Source organism: Taeniopygia guttata, chromosome 4A (genome assembly GCF_048771995.1).
Source record: "Taeniopygia guttata chromosome 4A, bTaeGut7.mat, whole genome shotgun sequence".
NCBI lineage: Eukaryota > Metazoa > Chordata > Aves > Passeriformes > Estrildidae > Taeniopygia > Taeniopygia guttata.
In genome coordinates this window covers 9,374,559-9,392,179 of record NC_133029.1, presented here as the reverse complement: position 1 = coordinate 9,392,179, position 17,621 = coordinate 9,374,559, and positions in this window count along the sequence as shown.

Below are 17,621 nucleotides of genomic sequence, written 5' to 3'. Positions count from 1 at the left end.
ACATTCTTCCTTCTGAAGCCCCTTACATGTTGTTTTTATTATTCTCATTAGCATTTGGAATATGCAGTTTGCTTTTTGCTTATGCAGTTAGCCTTATGACATGATTAGCAGGTACAAATGGCACAACAGCCATTCCATATGGATTTTGGAGAAATCCAGAGACTTCATCCCAGTTTATCTTTCTTACAGTGAACCCAGTGTGTCCTGGGACAAAATGGTAGATTACTTGCCTTTATGTGGATATCAATGCCAAGGAAATATTTTATATACTTTGCTAGGGATGCTCAGTGACTTGAATTAATGAGTTCCATGGTAACTGAGGCCATACCAGATGCTTTCCCAAACCTTCCCTTACTAAATACAACCAAGATTTTTCAGGATAATCAAGCTTCATGTTTAGATGATTTATGGCATTCTGGGACACTGGGGATATAGAGTATCTACTTGAGCAGGAGAAGGTAATGATTTATAATTAGCTATCGTGTTTTCATTGTAATGTCTAATAGTGGATTAGAAAAATGTTATGGAATTTGGGACACAGCGTTCTCACTGTGCTTTTTGATGTTACTAGGCTAAACCCATAGTGTTAGCATAAAGTCATGGCAGAATCTACAGCAGAATTCTGTTGCTGAAGTTTCACTCTAACTGCACTAAGCAGACTTTATTACTTTTGTCATTCCTATTTCTAATTGCAAGAGAGAAGCTCAGGCAAAGAGACTCTAACAAATATTGTGTTTCTCCCAGTGTGAACCAAATAATATCATAATTGCTAATAAATGTATTATCAAATGTGTCTTACAACTTTTTTGTTTGCTTGCTTTAAACCAGTTATTTCTTCATAAAAGCAAAGGACACACAACTAACCAAACTTTATGTCAATGTCAGCATGTTGATTAGCTAAACTGAATAATTCTACAATAGACAGTTAACAGATAGAATGATAATGGGGAGACACAGAAGTGAAGATGAAAAGGGATTCAGGGACAAGATGAAACTACAGATAGAAGGAGTCAAGGGGAAAGTACAGTGTCAAAAGGGAAAATTAATACAGACATTACAGCTTCATTTTGAAAATAGGTCAAAAGGACATCTAGTTAAGATCTGATTATGAGTAGCCATAGAACAAATTATTGAAGCTCTCCTGTTTACCTTTCATAACTAGGCAATAACAGAGACATAAAATGAAATTAGAAAGCTGCAGACGAGAGACATTTTAACAAATATTCTGCTGTGCGGTTTACAGCTAATCTATAAAGCTGTCTTCTACACAATATTCTTGCCAAAATAATTGTTTTTAAAAGTTGGAAATTTTATGTGAATTAGCAGAGTAAATGCATTAGACTATCTAGTAAAACACTGTAGGGATTAATATTCAGAATTCATTGCAAAAAGCTGTTCCTTGCTGTCTCAAGAAAGACCTATTCCTCTTATTCATAATGAGTGTTTACAGTATGTCTAAAGTTCTCTGAAAGTTACTTTTTGCTGGTTAGCTTTAGAGGCAGGTTCAGAGACTACTTGAATCATTGATTTGTTGTTATTTGTTTTTCCAAAGAACAGTTAACAGGTGAAATCCTAAAACCACAGAGATGTGTAGTAGGTTTATTACCCCTATCACTGGAGCTAAGATTGTACCAGATACATCCTGGCAGAATAATTGTGTCTGGCACATAGGAATATGTTCTAGTACATGGAAGGATGATCAAGATTTGTATAGGAACAGGGTCAAAGAGGAAAATTTTTCATAAATAAAAGTCATTACTCCACTACTGGAATCTATTTCAACTTTAGGTGGCGGAAGCGAATTAATCCAGCAACTTTTATGAGAACTGTACATGGACTGTAACAGTAATAACATATTTGTTAGAATTGCACAACTAAGACACAAATGTGGAAATGGTCAATATGGACAAATATCTTCATATTTCTTGGGTTTATGGTATCTTCAGGATACATACTTCTAATTCTAAGAGCTATGGAACTGTGTTGGAAATGTAGTGTTATTATAGTCCCATAATGTCAGAAACAATTTATATTACCTTCTGCTTTCCGATTAACTGTACACTAGGCACTGCTGGCATGACACAACCCTGCAATTCTTACTTAAACCTGTACTTTGCTGTGCTCGTCAATATTTATTACACCAGGAAGCAGTAAATCAAATAAAAACGTGGTGTTATCCCCTATATAATATTAATAAAGTGGATACTCTCTTTTTATTTTGTACCTATGAATACAGTTTTCAAGAAATCTTGGGTGTTATATTCAATTCATACCCATTTCAACTGTGAAACATCTGACCACTGAGTATTTAATTTTGTTACATAATTATGGAAATAGATTATTCTTAAAGAGAATCTAGCTTAGATCCAAATAGTGAATAATCACTTCACTTGACTGTTTGCCAATCAAAAGTCTGTTTTCCTACTTGTGTGCATTTGTATATTGCCATAATTTACCATATCTCAGCTCAAATCTGCAGAAGTGTCTTGAATGAGAACATCTTTGGAAAACAGCACATAGATTCTTAGAAATAGGATGTTTAGACATAAAGAATTTAAAATTTTCACTAGAGGTTTAAGGATTTATGATTTTTTTTTTCCACTTGATCAGGCAGAGATTCCTATCCTCCCCTAAGCCAGCAGTCTGGTAGTTATAAAATTTTCAGAGTTATGCAGAAAACTGACATTCAGCTTTCTTCTAAGTTCAAAGAACCTGTTTTACGTTTGGTTTGTGCCTTTGCAGAACTAGGAATCAACTTTCTATTTAGAATTTGTTCAATTAATATAAACAAGGAATTAATATGTGAAGGACATTAGACAGAAAATGAACTTTGTCTTCTTCTGGGGAAGTGTTTGTGGGATATTGTTCTCTCCCTTGCTTTGTCACTTCCCAAGAAATATCACTTTGAATGTGAAAAGATTTCCCTGTGTAACTGCAATGGAAAGAAAGCATTTACTTAGAAGAAAGAGGTCCATACAGCATATATGGTAAGAATGAGTGGCTCTGGTAATTTAAGACCTTTTTATCCCTCTCGCTTGGAGACCTGCCTACCATCCAATTCCAACACCTTGAAGTCTAAGAATGTAAGAAATGGAAGGAAAAAAACAAGGATGATAGCAAACTCTCCCCTCAGAGAGAAACTCCCAGAGAAGTGTGACCAGATACCTCCTCTCCTGAGCTTTTTTGTTTCTGAAGTACCCAGTCGTTTGTGCTTCCTAGCAATTTATAGGAAGAAATACTATAACTAAAAAGGAACAAAAGGCAAGTAACCCAACCCCCAACAAAAACATACTTTGTCATATCGTGAAGGACCTTAGGTTGTTCATCTGCACAGAGCTGAGTTTCATCCAACACGATTTGTTTCATTGATTTCAGTGAGGTGAACTGAGAGTACAAGATGGCTACAGTTGTACACTTAGGTTGTTGTGAACAACAACATGGTTCTAATAATCTGCAGTGTTTGGGAGAAAAGCAAATCCTTCAGAAACCCAGTGGCTTATTATTTGAAAAGATCTGATATTAACAATATAGCCAGTGTTAACAGAAGTATTCTCATGCTTTATGAAACTTCCATCTCTAATTAAAAGTTGTTTGGTTTTGTAAGTCACACCTTGTAGCAATTGTTCTGGGTCTTGATAATTACAGCATAAAACTGACTGCCTGTTTGATTGCTCTTCCAGCACAACAGAAGGCATAAGAAGCAAAAAATCCCCCACAATAGCAGAAGGGTTTTGTAATAGCAATTCTCACCTTATATCAATTTGAAGAGTCTTAAGCATTTTCCAGAAGATATGCAGTGGTCCTTATATAGCAAACCGAAGTTGGCTGGCAATAGATTTACTCTCCTCAATTACCTTTTGTGGATTCTTCAGAAGTAGACCAGAAATGTCCCAAGGAGTCCAGAGACCTGATTTACAGGAAAAGAGATATTTATTTATTGTCATCTGTTAGATGTTGTTTTAGTAGCAGTTTAACCCAAAATTGCTATTGAACATGTGAACTGCTAGAATCCTCTTTTGAGCTCTCCTGGGTCCTCATAAACACTCAATAGCAGCTAAGCACTCAAACACTAACATGAAGGTGTCACTGAATGTCTATATTTAGGAACTTAATCTAACTCATGATGTTGCTAAAGCACCCTACTTTTGATGATGAAGCTCTGTTGTTTATACAGTCATTACTTTCAGTGAGTTTGAAGCAGATTTCACAGTGTAACTGGCTCAGGCAAAGTCAAGGAAGGGGCACCCATCTGTTTGGTGTTCACAGTTCTTTGTGTTGCTTTTTAAAATATACTGGATCAAATCCTAATCCAGTGTAAAGCATCTTAGATCAATGAAATAAATTCTGCTGTGGAGTAGGGAAAATAGTCTCTGTTCAACTTTTCTGCAGTAAATATATTTTTCATGGCACAAAAATTCTGATCAAAAATTCTACACACCACTGAGCGATCTATGTATCAGATTTATCTTCCATGAGACTAAAGTTTAGGCTTTAATTCCTTTCATTTAAAAATTATTCCCAAATCTTTAATTTAATATTTGTTTTTAGTGTTTAGCTTACTTGCATATGTACTCCATGAAGAACCCTGTTTACAGAGTAAAAAATTAAATTAAAAATAGTAAAAAAATTCTTGCTTCAAATTATTATTTTACCTGTTATATTGCATTCTAAATATTAGAGATATCAAATGTGATTGTTCCCCTTGCTACTGGAGGCCCCTCTGGTGCTACAGAGAACTGTTTAGAACGTCAAACATAACGGATGCTCAATCTCATAATAATTTATGTCTTTTAGCAAATACAAAACAACGAATGCAAATCAAGTCAAGTCCTTCCTTTCCATGAGTCAGATGCTATTTCCTTGGTACTTGTGATGCAGAAACCTAGAGTTTAATCTAAAAACCATTACATTCATTAAGCAGCATTCTATTGACTTCAATGGTCTTTGAATAAAGCTAATAGCCCATTTTGTTCCTACATATCCATAGTGTTGAGATACAAGGGAGACTAGGGAACAGCAGGAAAGTAAGGACTAGAATTTTTATGTTTAAAATAATTCATAAACTATCGTTCATTATACATTGGGAAGTATAAAAAACAAGAGCATGGATTGTTTTGTAATTTTTTTTTTTTGGAAGAAGAAAGTGGCAGAGAGGTCACCTTGTAGTTCTACCTTGAAACCTGTTTACATAAAAATTACTCCTGTTCAGAAACAATTGCTCTGCCTCCTACACCTAAGTTATGACACTAACTTGGAGCAGCATCCACTTCTACAATTACTTTCACAGCAATTAACCAGTTAATTAAATTCCCCAAAGTAAGACAATTCAGGGTTGTCCTTAAGACCTTCTTGTTAATCAGCTGTAGGCAGTTATCACATAAGGGTTAGCTAAGAAGTGGCCAGTTTTACACAAGGTCTCTTTGGGGCTGTAATACTTTAAGTGTTATGTAGTGAATTGAGGAAATGCAAAGACGTAATTTTAGACTTAAGTTGGAAATTTCTCTCTTTTGTGTTGCAAAACAGACATTATGCATTACTTTGACATACTGTTGTTATTTGCAATGTAATCTTGTATAATAATTAACTCCAACTGATCCACTGCAGTGCTTTAGCAAAGTATTGGGGCCTATTAAATTGGACCATGAATACACAGTTGCTTTCCTCATTTCTAACATAATTATGCTGTTGAAAAAAAAAATGCAGATTACTGGAAAGGCATTGCTAAATAGGTCTCCTTGCTGCTGTAAATTTCTGGTGTTATAAGGTTTTGAAGTATTAAGTATATATGAAAAGTGACATGCTGGAAATCTTTTGGAAAGTATTTGTTTCTGTTATTCTTTAGGGAAAAATTCTGCGGTCAAAGGTGGAATCCAATGACAGCAGCACCAAAGGGTATGTTTTCAGTGCAAGCTCATTCATAGCTTTAGGTCTACCCCATTGCACCAATTATACACAATCCCTTATGCCTAAATATACATGAACCTTGAACCTGGCTTTGCTCTTGCAACTGAATTCAACTTGTAAGTGGAGCAGCACTAGAGAAGTTTTCAGTGAGGGGTTTTGCTTTAAGGCACACATGAATTCATGTGTTTGCTGTATACATCTAATTGGATTGTGGATTCAGCTTGGAGGAAAAATATTCTCTTTTATGGATTTACTAATGTGTTGAGATAATGAAAAACAAGTATCTATGCTAAGTAAGGAAGAAACAGGGCATTATTCTAATTCTTCATGAATTGGACCGTAATGACTAGAGTTTTTCAAGATTTGCATCTCCTGGGCCCTGTAGTTTCTGAATCATTTATCTCCCACTTGGCTCTAGCTAGAAACCACCTGCCAGTTTATACACCTCTGCTCAGCATTTGACCCTTTGTCCCACATGCTCTGTCCCTCTGCAGAAGAGTGCTGAGAGATGTCACCTCAGCCAGCTGCATTGTTGTAAATACAACAATGGGTAGCTGTAAAATATGGCTCAGAGTGCCAGGAGTTATCTCAACTCCTGTTCAGCCAGCAGTCAATGGCAGATCTGTGTACAAATAATTACCAGCCCAGCGGTGTTTCTCTAACAGGGCAGTTCACATACAATTTCTGGGGAGAAGACCCTGCTTAACGAGGAAAAAGAGGCTCAGGGATCACACTGTAATTCAGAGGATGAAAAAAATTCAGAAAAGGCAGAAATTGTCCCAGAACAGTCCATGAGTCAATACTTAAAGAAACTCCATTTACTGACAATTAGCAGCCTGAGAACCATTCCTGCAGACCTACTGTCAATGCAGTAAATATTGGGCCATGATGGGCATCTCCACATAGGCTCAGGGCTATGTGAGTGTGACCATGTTCTCCAGATATGTTCTGCTGTTTTAGCTCAGGCCACAGCCTCCTCGCCTGCAGCATGAGCTTTGCACAGGCTAAAAGAGCTATTTCACATTGGAGATGACATTGGGAAGTTAGTAAGTGCTGAGATTGGTGCTTAAAGCAAGACCAGAATCCAGCTGTTTCACTTGTTCTCAGTGAATACATTTTCCATACTTTACACAATAATGAACCGAAAGTCAACAAATTTCTGCATATTTTCAGGATGAAATATAGATGCCAGTTTTTCATAACAGATTATTCCTGTAGTTCTCATATTTACAAATAGTCATTGGTCCCCATAACGTTACACTCACATATGCATTGATTATGTTATATTTCAAAAAGATGATAATGATCTTCTAAAATAGATACATGAAAATAATTTTGTTAGAACTGTAGCTGTAAGCTAAAACCACAAAGATCAGCTGACAGCACTTCTCACATCTGTCAGCAACACTCATTTTGATGACAAAACATAACTAAAATTTCCAAAATTGGTTCATCAGGGAAGAACTACCCTCTCAATTTAGTTCGTGTTCATCAAAAGACTTTTGCTGAATGAGTGAGGTTTTTGGAACATACAGGACCACTTAGACTACTCAAACCAACAGGAAGGTGAATGGCAGCTCTTAGTTGCAACAGCATTTTTCAAAGTTCACAGACTGTCTCAAGGTCATCACGCTAGATCTGATTGATAAGTCTAGAAATATAAAAATATATATAAAGTAAATAATATAAAATAAGCTTGAGATAAAAGTTCTGGTCCCTAGTACAGTGAATTAGAAACCATCACTGACATCAGACTGGACTCCAAGTCATTAAATGTCAAATGCAAAAAAGAGGAATGCTATTCTAATTTTATTTTGATTAGGCCATGATCATAACATGTAATAAAACCATGCAGTATATGTATGTGTACATTCCACACAAAGGAAATATATTTCTAATTCAGAAAGTTGAGTGCTTCCAACTGACCCAGAAATAAATACTTCACAGCAGCTTTGTGAAAATGGAATTGTGGAATCCTATGTATCTCTTGATTACTTGTATCAAACATTCCTTTTAAGATTAAAAATTCACTTTCAAGCTCTTAGTTCTGCTAACTTGTCTGGGGCCCTGAGAGAGTGAAGTCATATTCTCTCCCTTCCCAATCTCACAACCAAGTACAGTCTTTAAAGGCTAAACAAGGTCTTCAATGGTTTCTGTGTGATACCCCTGCCTTCAAATTGCACCCCCAGTGACATCCTTGCAGCCTGAAACTTGTCAGTGAGGTTTATCGAGAGTAACACACTGAAACTTCTGAAACTTTCAGTCCTGTTGAAGTTGCCTATAAGAATATGATGTGCATATGGAAGCTGTGTTGGCTCTTTCTGAAAAAACTGAAACAGGAGCAAGAGAGAAATGAAAGCCTATTTTTGTCACAAAAGGCAGCAAAACTGATTCTTAAAAATGTGAGCAGTGCTGCTAAGTGGCTGTGTGAAAGGAATACATTTTCCACTCTGGCAGTGCTGCTCACGCAGGGCTTAGTGTGTATTTCAGCTCAATGGCTTTTCCTTCTGTTCACTAGAGCCCATGATTCCATCAGCTGAGTGGAGTGACATGAAGTGACCATGAAGTGGTGGAGTTCTAGATCCTCAGGCAGCAAGGAGGGCACACAGAACAGCTCACTCCCCTGGACTTCGGCAGAGCAGATTTGGCCTCTGAGGCTCTGCTTGGTAGAGTACAAGAGAGCTGGAGAGGAAATTGTTACAATGGCTTGTGGTGATGGATCAAGGAGGAACAGCTTTAAACTGAAAAGGGGTAGATCCAGATTAGATTTTAGGAGAAAATTCTTTCTTGTGAGGGTGGTGAGGCCCTGGGACAGGTTGCCCAGAGAAGCTGTGGCTGCCCCATCCCTGGAAGTGTCCAAGGCCAGGTTGGATGGGGGGGGCCCTGTGCAGGCTGGCCCAGTGGAAGATGTCCCTGCCCATGAAAAGTAGTTTGATCTCAAAAGCATCTCTTTTATTCCAGGAGCAGCATTAAAAGGAAAGATGTTTCACATAAATATGATAATATTCCTTATCTATGGATTCAGATTATTAGAAAATTGCCTATATCCTTACCAATCCTTATCCCCCTTGCCTAATGCTTTTCAGTGTTTCAAAGACATCAATAGGTATTCTCTAAATAGTCTGTTTCCTGAAAAAAGTGTGAGCTTGAGTTAAATAGCCTTGCGGATTTTGGGAGTGTACTTCCATCTTCAGTAGATTTTTTGCCAAAGAAAGGATTACAGGCCTCAGGATATGTCCGTACATTTCACATGAAAAGTACTGAGATCATACCATAACAATTTAGGAAGCCAAAAATAATTTAGAAAGAAGCAAAGGTTAGTTAATATTTAAATATTTTGGTTGTTCAGCTGTAAATTCAGACACTGAGCACAGATTAACTGGATTTGGAACCGCAGAAATGACTGTAACACAGCAAGGTCAGGGCTGAATGAAATGACTAGAAATCAATCACATTTGTGAAGTACTATGGGGGAACAGGGCAGTTAATAGTTTCAAAACTTTACCCTGTAAAATGTACTGTACAGGATCAATGACAGAGGAGCTAATAGAACAAACAGACTACCTCTCTTCCTTACAAAAAATATGCTAGATTTGTGTTTGGTCTGATTAATTCAGCAAAATTTGGGTCATTCAATAATGATGCTTTAGTCCAAAGGTAGAGAAATTAGCTTTGGGAGCCTAGAGAGGGGCTGTACTTCATTTAGACTTCTAAAACCTCCATGGATATGAAGTATGTGTTCTTTGGGTGCATGAAGTGCTGACTGCTTGGCATTCATTTATTGGCAGTGGGATATGCATGTACAAGCCCTTTTGCCTGCTAGCACCAAGAGATTAACAATGCACCAATTCTTTGAGCCTTGGGGCCTGATTCTGTATCATGGACATCAATAGAAGCTTTGTCATTGACCTCAATGGGCATGGGCTCAAACACTAGAAGAACACATTATGTGATACACATTTTTTAAAAAAAAGCTTAGCAGTTTTGTGTTTACACAACCAGGGGTGACTGACTGATGTAAAGAAACTGAAATAGAGAGATAACAAACAAACTCTGATTCCCCAGTTAAGTAACTGACTCTACACCTGAACACAGTTTTAAAGCAGTCAGAATATCTGCACTGAATAGCTGCATTTTGCATTACATTTAAACTGTGAATAATGCCTCCTGAAACCAAGTTTCTAATTTAGGTACCTGAAAACAATATAAATCAGTGAAAGCAGCAGAAGCTCTGTAACTCTTAGAAGCTTGGTGACTTCGTGTGAAATATAGATGCAGGAGCCTATATGTAAGCAGGTCTAGATTAGAGAATTTTGTCTGCTGTATACTCAGGGCAGCTCTTCTCATTTCTCTGACATAAAATACTCTGCCTCCAGGAGCCCATCATTTGAATGCAGTGCTCAAATAAACGTGAGAAACTGCTAAGAGCAACTGTTTAGCACCATATTCAGAGATGTAAGCAAGCTAATGTCTACATGTAGAAAATATATACTTTGTAACCACATATAGGCAATGGCTGTGCTTTCACATTCTAGCTTCAGCATTAATAAGAAACTCCTCCAGTTTTCCAAAACTTTATCTATAAAGAGAGCAACAGGGCCTGCATATACATATTTATGTAAAAAACCCTGCAGAGGAATGAAAGGCAAGAGAGGTGCTCATCTTCCTTACATATTGAATGAATGAATCTCAGCTCTCCAGGTTTTTGAAGTGTTACTGGTCACTACATCACTGTTTCTGATCTGTATCTGAATGGTTTGCAAACACTTAGAAAAACAGCTGTGTGAATATTTTCAGTAAGAATGCTTGTTTCTTCAAATGCTTGCGATATCTTGTTTTCCAAAAACAGTATTGAGGGAAAGAACATTTATTCTGTTGCTGGCATCTGTAAAAAGGGAAAGGAATCCTTCTCGAGCCCTTCTAGACAAAAGTTGAGTACATCAGCAAGGACACTCTTTAGTGGGGGGGATGTGGGTCGTGTAGGGGGATGCTGCAGAGGTCTCCTCTTAGTAATAAGGGTTAGAGCATCAACTCCAAGACACAAAGACTTTTTGTAACACCAAACCCCAAAACATTTTCTCAAAAGTCAGTATGATTATCACATCCTAGTGGTGCAGAATGTTTAATGCTGAGCAGCTAGCACATTTTATGAATTCATCACTTTGCTGTGGAACACTGGCATGCACTGATAGCTAGGCACAAAAAGCTCCAGCGCTGTACAGAAGTGGCATTCAGCCTTTGACAAGCGAAGAGCTACTTTGTCATCAAACAGAGGCTCACAAAACCATGAAAGAATGAACCGCATTTAAAATAGAGAAGTGTGTGCAGGCAGTTTATGCGAGAGTTAATACACTGCTCCAAACAAGGCAGCAGAATCTTCAGTCAGAGTAGCATTTCTCAGGGCACAGATGATGCCCCAGACTCATTGGCTTTCTGTCACCAGTCTCAGAGGACAGTTCTGTGTAAGTCAATACAGTCCATATGTGTGTGGGCACAATCACACCTCTATTTTTTTGTTTTAAATTGCCTGGAGGCAGCTGCCATATCACCTTCAAGTCATTACGTGATGTCTTAATCAAATGTTAACAAGAAGTGTGAGGCAGTGTAGAAATCACAAATAAGATACAAAATACTTGAGCACCAAAATATGGCATCACTGAGATATCAATAACTGGCTACAGTTTTTTGTTGCCTTTTGCATGCTTTTCTTAGGTAAGATAGTATTTTTATTGCTTATTTCTTTTGAAAGAATGTGAAAATAATACCTTTTAAGCAAGACTGTGGTTTTAATAGGACACTTCTTGTCTATTTTGCATAACTTTATGCTGTCCGGTTGCCTGGATTACAGTAGCAGACGAACAGAAACCTGGTGTTGCTGCATTCTAATCCTCTCTAAAGCTTAGAGCATATTTTGCCATTTTTCAAATATGAATTTTGGTTATAACCCAAACTTGTCATCCTTTCATATACAAACCTCCTACTGAAGGATCAGTGGGACTTCTGAGTATTAAGAAATAAATGGAAACTTGTTTTTTTTTTTTCAATTTCTAAACTGCTAGTGGAAAATTATGTCAGCCAAGGAGGGAGAGGAGGAAGGAGAATATGAGGGAATGTGATCAGAGCTAGATAGTGCAGCATGCCAAATGCTTCCCAATCACCCTTTGGCAGGCTGCTGGAATGTTGGAACAGCAGCCAGAAGCATTAACATTTGCAAGTGCAGTAGCTGCAGTCCCTTGTGACTAAGTTTTCAAAGACCAATCCCATTCAAAAATACCATTACAAGCAACAAATACTGTTGCAGTGTTTGAGTGTATTTACACAAACACATACAGGATTTTTCTTATTCTTCTTTCAAAATACAAAATAAGCATATTCAAAATTCTCTTTAGTGAAATATTTATGCCCAGTCTGAAAGGGTGAAGGGCACGTTTTTAGTACCTACATCCTCTATAAAATAAACACAAAATTCTAGAACAGCTGGTGCTTGACAGTGGATATATTTGTCTCTTGAAAGTTTGTGTTAAGAAGATTTCTTCATTAGTACAAGAACCTTTTTAGTATTCACTCACAGATTGCTTTTACTACTTGGTTCAAGGCAGTGCATATTGCTAAATATGTTACCTTAACACAGTAAATTGCACCAAATTGTATTCATTAACAGTTAAAGCTGTTTTCAGACTCAAAGTAAGACAGTAGCAATTATTAGAATTTCTTTTAGATAATAACATTTATTGACTTAACATTTATTTTTTATTAATGCATATTCCACATGCACATATTTCTTTTTATTTTCTTCTCATGTTTAAACTAAACTGTATTTCATCTTCAAAGCAATGAGGCTTTCAAATATCAACATTTCCCCTTTTGAGCTTAGAAGGGAATTTATTCTGGAAAACGGAAAGGATATACTTAAGGACTTTCAAAACTTGACTGGAACAAACAGTTTAGCCTTATTGCTAGCATTATGGTATATATTTTACATTATGGTATATATTTTACTATATATTTTACTATATATATATAGTCTGATCCAATATATACAGTCTGATCCTTCTAGTTTTGTGCCAGCCACTGTCATTTTATTACTGTCTAAATGACACATGACAAGACAGAAGTGTCACTTAAAATACATTGCAAAGAGTTCTCTAGTGAGCTTTGAGATTAATTACTGTGTTGAGTGAGATTGAAGCTTTAGTGGCAACACTGCAAAGGGCCCTGAAAGATTTGAGAGAATACAGTCAGTTTATGAAAGTGAAGCGAGCATTAGTGTGAGCATGAGAAAGATCAAGAGGACTTGTATCATTAACCCATATTATCAGGACCATTTCACGAAGAATTCAGGTTCTTTTTGTAGTGAGATAAATAATTCATGTAGCCAAATATTACTAATCTCCTCTACAGTAAAAAAACCTGTCAAGTACTTCCAACAAGTCCTTTTCATTAGTGGAGCTGTTAATTCATACAGAATCAAACAACGTTTATGGCTGAAGTGATAACAGTTTTTAGTAGTACTGAGACAATAAAACTGGAATTAGTATAGTAATATTTGCAATATTTCCGTTCAAACCAAGACACCTAAATCATCTGTGTGCAAAACTATGCAGAGTTAGGATGGGATAAAGTGCAACAAATATTCTTTCTTTGTATGCAACTTTTGTAAAAATCTGTGTGAGAGAGTTCACTGGAAAATTCACCTAAATAAAGCAGGTATAGAGCAGCTGAAATAAAGGACCTTTGGCTATTGTTTAGTACTTACGTGGCATGGTGCTTTCAAAGGTTGGATTCAATGGCCTTGGAGGTCTTTTCCAACCTTAAGGATTATATGATACTTTTTTTCATAGCTTGTCCCTCTTCCCCAGCCCAAAACTAAACAAAACAAGACTTATAACCTGTCTGGTTTTGCACTGGCATTCTTCACTTTGTGTGCTGTGTCCTTACTTTCTTCCGGTTTGTCTTGTCCAAGCACTTATGTAGCTCTGTTTTCAAGAAGCCAACTAAAAAGGATATTATTTCTGCTCTCTCCTGAAGGTCTTATCGTATCTAACACAACAAGTCTGGTGAGACTGTCTTCTGCAGCTGGTGAAGGCTTACAGATATTTTAGGGACCAACTGAATTCCAGGAATGTAACCTTAAATTAGAATATAAAATTCAAAACACGGAAAGCATGGAACCTTCGCTTTGCTGCAAGATCACCAACAATCTTCTCTTACTCTCCAGAAGCAAAGGGAAAGATGAATGTGCATCCCTTTCTCCTTCTGTGGGATCAGGCATCATGCACCAGGAAACAGGAGTTGTTCTTTTTCATCTGTCATGGCTCTGGCTTGTCCACCTACACTGACAGTGTTCCTCCAAGATCTGAGCAGCTGCCTGGCAGCTTGGTGAAGGTGCTTATGCTCACAACAAAATACAACTGGTCTTCCTTTGAAAAGCTGCTGGAAACTCTGAGGCAGTCTAGATGTATTTCATTTTGTTATATCTGGACATGATAACATTTTTACTGATGTTAATTTTAGCTGGTTTATTTGCCAGGTTCTTTGACGTGGGTTCCTTTCTGCTCACATGTTTCATTCCTCAGGATTGCTCAGTGTAGTGGGGTGAAGAGTTATCTCAGTGTCACTTACACAAGGTAATGCATTGGACTTGCAGGGCTTAAACTGGTTCTGAACAGAGAAGTTTTAAGAGATTCAGGGATACAGAGGTTTAGGTCAGATGCTGATGGCAAGGTTGAAGAATCTGATGAGTGTCTTGAATGAATAATGCTGGAAGCAGATTCATTTTTGGTCAAATGTTTTACAGGCAAGCAGCTTTTTGAATTTATCTATTGCTGAAGCCACAAGGAACTTCAACAGTCCAGAGCAGTTTCTGCATCTAGAAAGATATTTCTGTTGTATGTTGTACACTGAGTTTGTTTTAGAGGTTTTTTTATACTGCCACTGCAAAACAATTTCTTGCTTCAGCAGCTCTCAAATTTTAGCCCACAGCGCTCAGTCCACAAAACACAGGACTAGCATTCAACTCTGAAGAAGAGCAAAGAAACAGTAATTTTGAATTCATTCACAGCCTAATTTAGGCTCTTAAAGGCAATGGGACTAATAGTAGTTAAAAACTGTAGAAGAGGGCTCTTGCTATGACAATTTTAGTATATTCCAGGTGTAATAGCATTGAAATCAACAGTTATGACATTTTTGAACTGACTCCAGTGTGTTTATTTTGTAGAGAAAGTTTCCTCACACTATAAATCATTGTAAGATTAGTCTTAATCTGACTGAAATGTCCTGAGCCATCCAATTCTCTAGTTAATTCTATTAGGCTGCATTTTCCACATGCTAGTTTGAAATGTTATCATATGATGACAAATGTAAGCTTTTTTATTGGATTTATGTAAATCCTTTCTTCACTGAAACTGTTGGAAGGGTACTGCAGTTGCTTATGGGATCCACACATTGAAACACATCACAAATTCCTTGTAAGAGATGGGGTTTTCTTCAGAAAGTGAGAGACTTCCAAACCTTTTTCCTATTACAGCATCATGTGAGATGGCAGAAAGCTTTCTATCTGGGTCTAGCCTTAAGAAAGAATGTTTTTTCAGAGAGAAATGAGGAATGAAAAAAACCCAGATTTAAATCCCTGCTTATCTCTCTTGTTTGGCTATTTCCTCTTTAGAGTGTGCAAACTCCAAGGCGTTGTCATGCAAATATCCTCCACTTGTTATAGTTTCTAATTGTCAGATTAAAAAAATCCAGTGCTTCCAGCTATACAGTTAAGGATGAGACAGAAAGAACAAGGAAATTCTGTCTGGATGGCATTTTCTATACCTGGGTGCCACTTTCCATACCCGAACACCAGGCAATTAGATTATTTGATTTCAGACAGGTCTTAATGAAAAATGAACCCACCCTGAAAATTTCAGCTTTTTAGCATAATCTATTGCATTAGGGTTTTGTTTGTTTGTTTGTTCTATTTTTTTGGTTGGCTGGGGGCTTTTTGGTAAGGTTTTGTGTGTGTGTGTGTGTGTGTGTGTGTGTGTGTGTGTGTGTGTGTGTGTGTTTTGGTGGTTTTGTTTGGTTTTTCTTTTGTTGGGGGTTTTTGTTTTTGTTTTGGTGGTTGTTGTTGTTGTTTGTTTGTTTTTTAGTTCATTACACAGCAGGGCTGTGCTCCAGCTTGACACCCCAGGGCTCAAGTACAATACACATAAGAAATAATTAGTGCTGCCTTCAAGTTCCAGACAGACCCACTGCCTGCCGTGAGGCTACTCAAACTTGAGGTCCACCATACACTACCGTGCTTTGCTGGGGTCTGTATATCTCAGATGAATAGTCTTTTCTTCAATGAATTTTCCAAGTCTCTTTCTTAAAGGTCAAAGAAAAAGCCTGTTCTATTTCCTGCTGAACTGGGTGGACCTTTTAAACCGTATTATATTCATTCTTAGTATGTGTACTGAAGGTAATGAACATTAGTTGACCTTAGTCATAGAAGACTCCAGAATACAGTCCTGCAGAAGTATAAAGGTGCTGGAGATTAGGATTTTTACTGCTTTTTTTCTTTCTCTCAGGGAATTTTGTCTCATTAGTTGCCTAAGAGATGATAATGACTGTACTTAAGAGGAAAAGAAGTGACTGAGGTGGAGAGGAGGGTGCTGCCAGCTACCCTCTTACCTGGAGGGTTTTCTCTTAGCAAGAGCAGAAATACTGAGATTTTGGCTGGCAGGGGAGGGGCTGACCTTGGCTGCTTGCTCTCTGGCTCTTGGGATCGGAGTGGAGAGGTGCAGTTTTTGGTACCAGACTGTTGCTGCCCAGAGGATTCGCTGCCACTGCAGATTCCTCATCCTCACAAGGGCAGCTGTTGAACTGGGACCTTTCCAACACCTGACCTCACTGGGAATGGGACCAAGACCCCTGATCCCCTCCTGGAGGGCGCACCTCCCTGCTGTGTGCGGCAGCTGCTTGCAGAATTCCGGCTGCCTTTGCCCCGCCCCAGTGTTTTCAGCCACTGCTTTGGGTTTTTCACTACACTTTAACCCTGCACTCTGTGTCCACCCGACCCTGAAGCTCCTGCTAGGGCTCTAATGTAACAGTTTCTGTTACATTTTGTTTGTTTTGTTTGTTTTGGTTTTTTGCCACCCTGGGAGAATCATCACCCCTGCCCGGCCGGGAGCCAGCAGCGCCCCTGCTGGCCGTGCCCGGAACTGCAGCCCAGGAGCCGGGCTGGGTTTGTGCTCGGCTCGCTGGGGCTGCGGCGCTGCTGCTGGTGCTGAGAGACACGGACACGGGATGGACAGACAGCGGGGTGTGCAGGGACAGACAGACACAGCCTGGGGTGTGCAGGGACGGACAGACACAGTCTGGGGTGTGCAGGGATGGACAGACACAGCGGGGTGTGCAGGGACAGACAGACACACCTGGGGTGTGCAGGGACAGACAGACACAGCCTGGGGTGTGCAGGGACGGACAGACACAGCCTAGAATGTACATACACATGCTACTAAAGAACTGTTCCTTTCCCCATACCTATACCTTTGCCTGAAAGCCCCATAATTTCAAAGTTATAATCCCATTCCAAGGGAGGTTCCCACTTTTGTTGGCAGACACCTGTCCTTCAAACCAGGACTGAAAGCTAAAGGCTAATTACAACACCTGAGATCTAGTAAAATTTCTTTGTTCTTATTTATTTAGCTGTTTCTAATTCAAAGGCAATGTTCTATTTGGATGTGAAGATT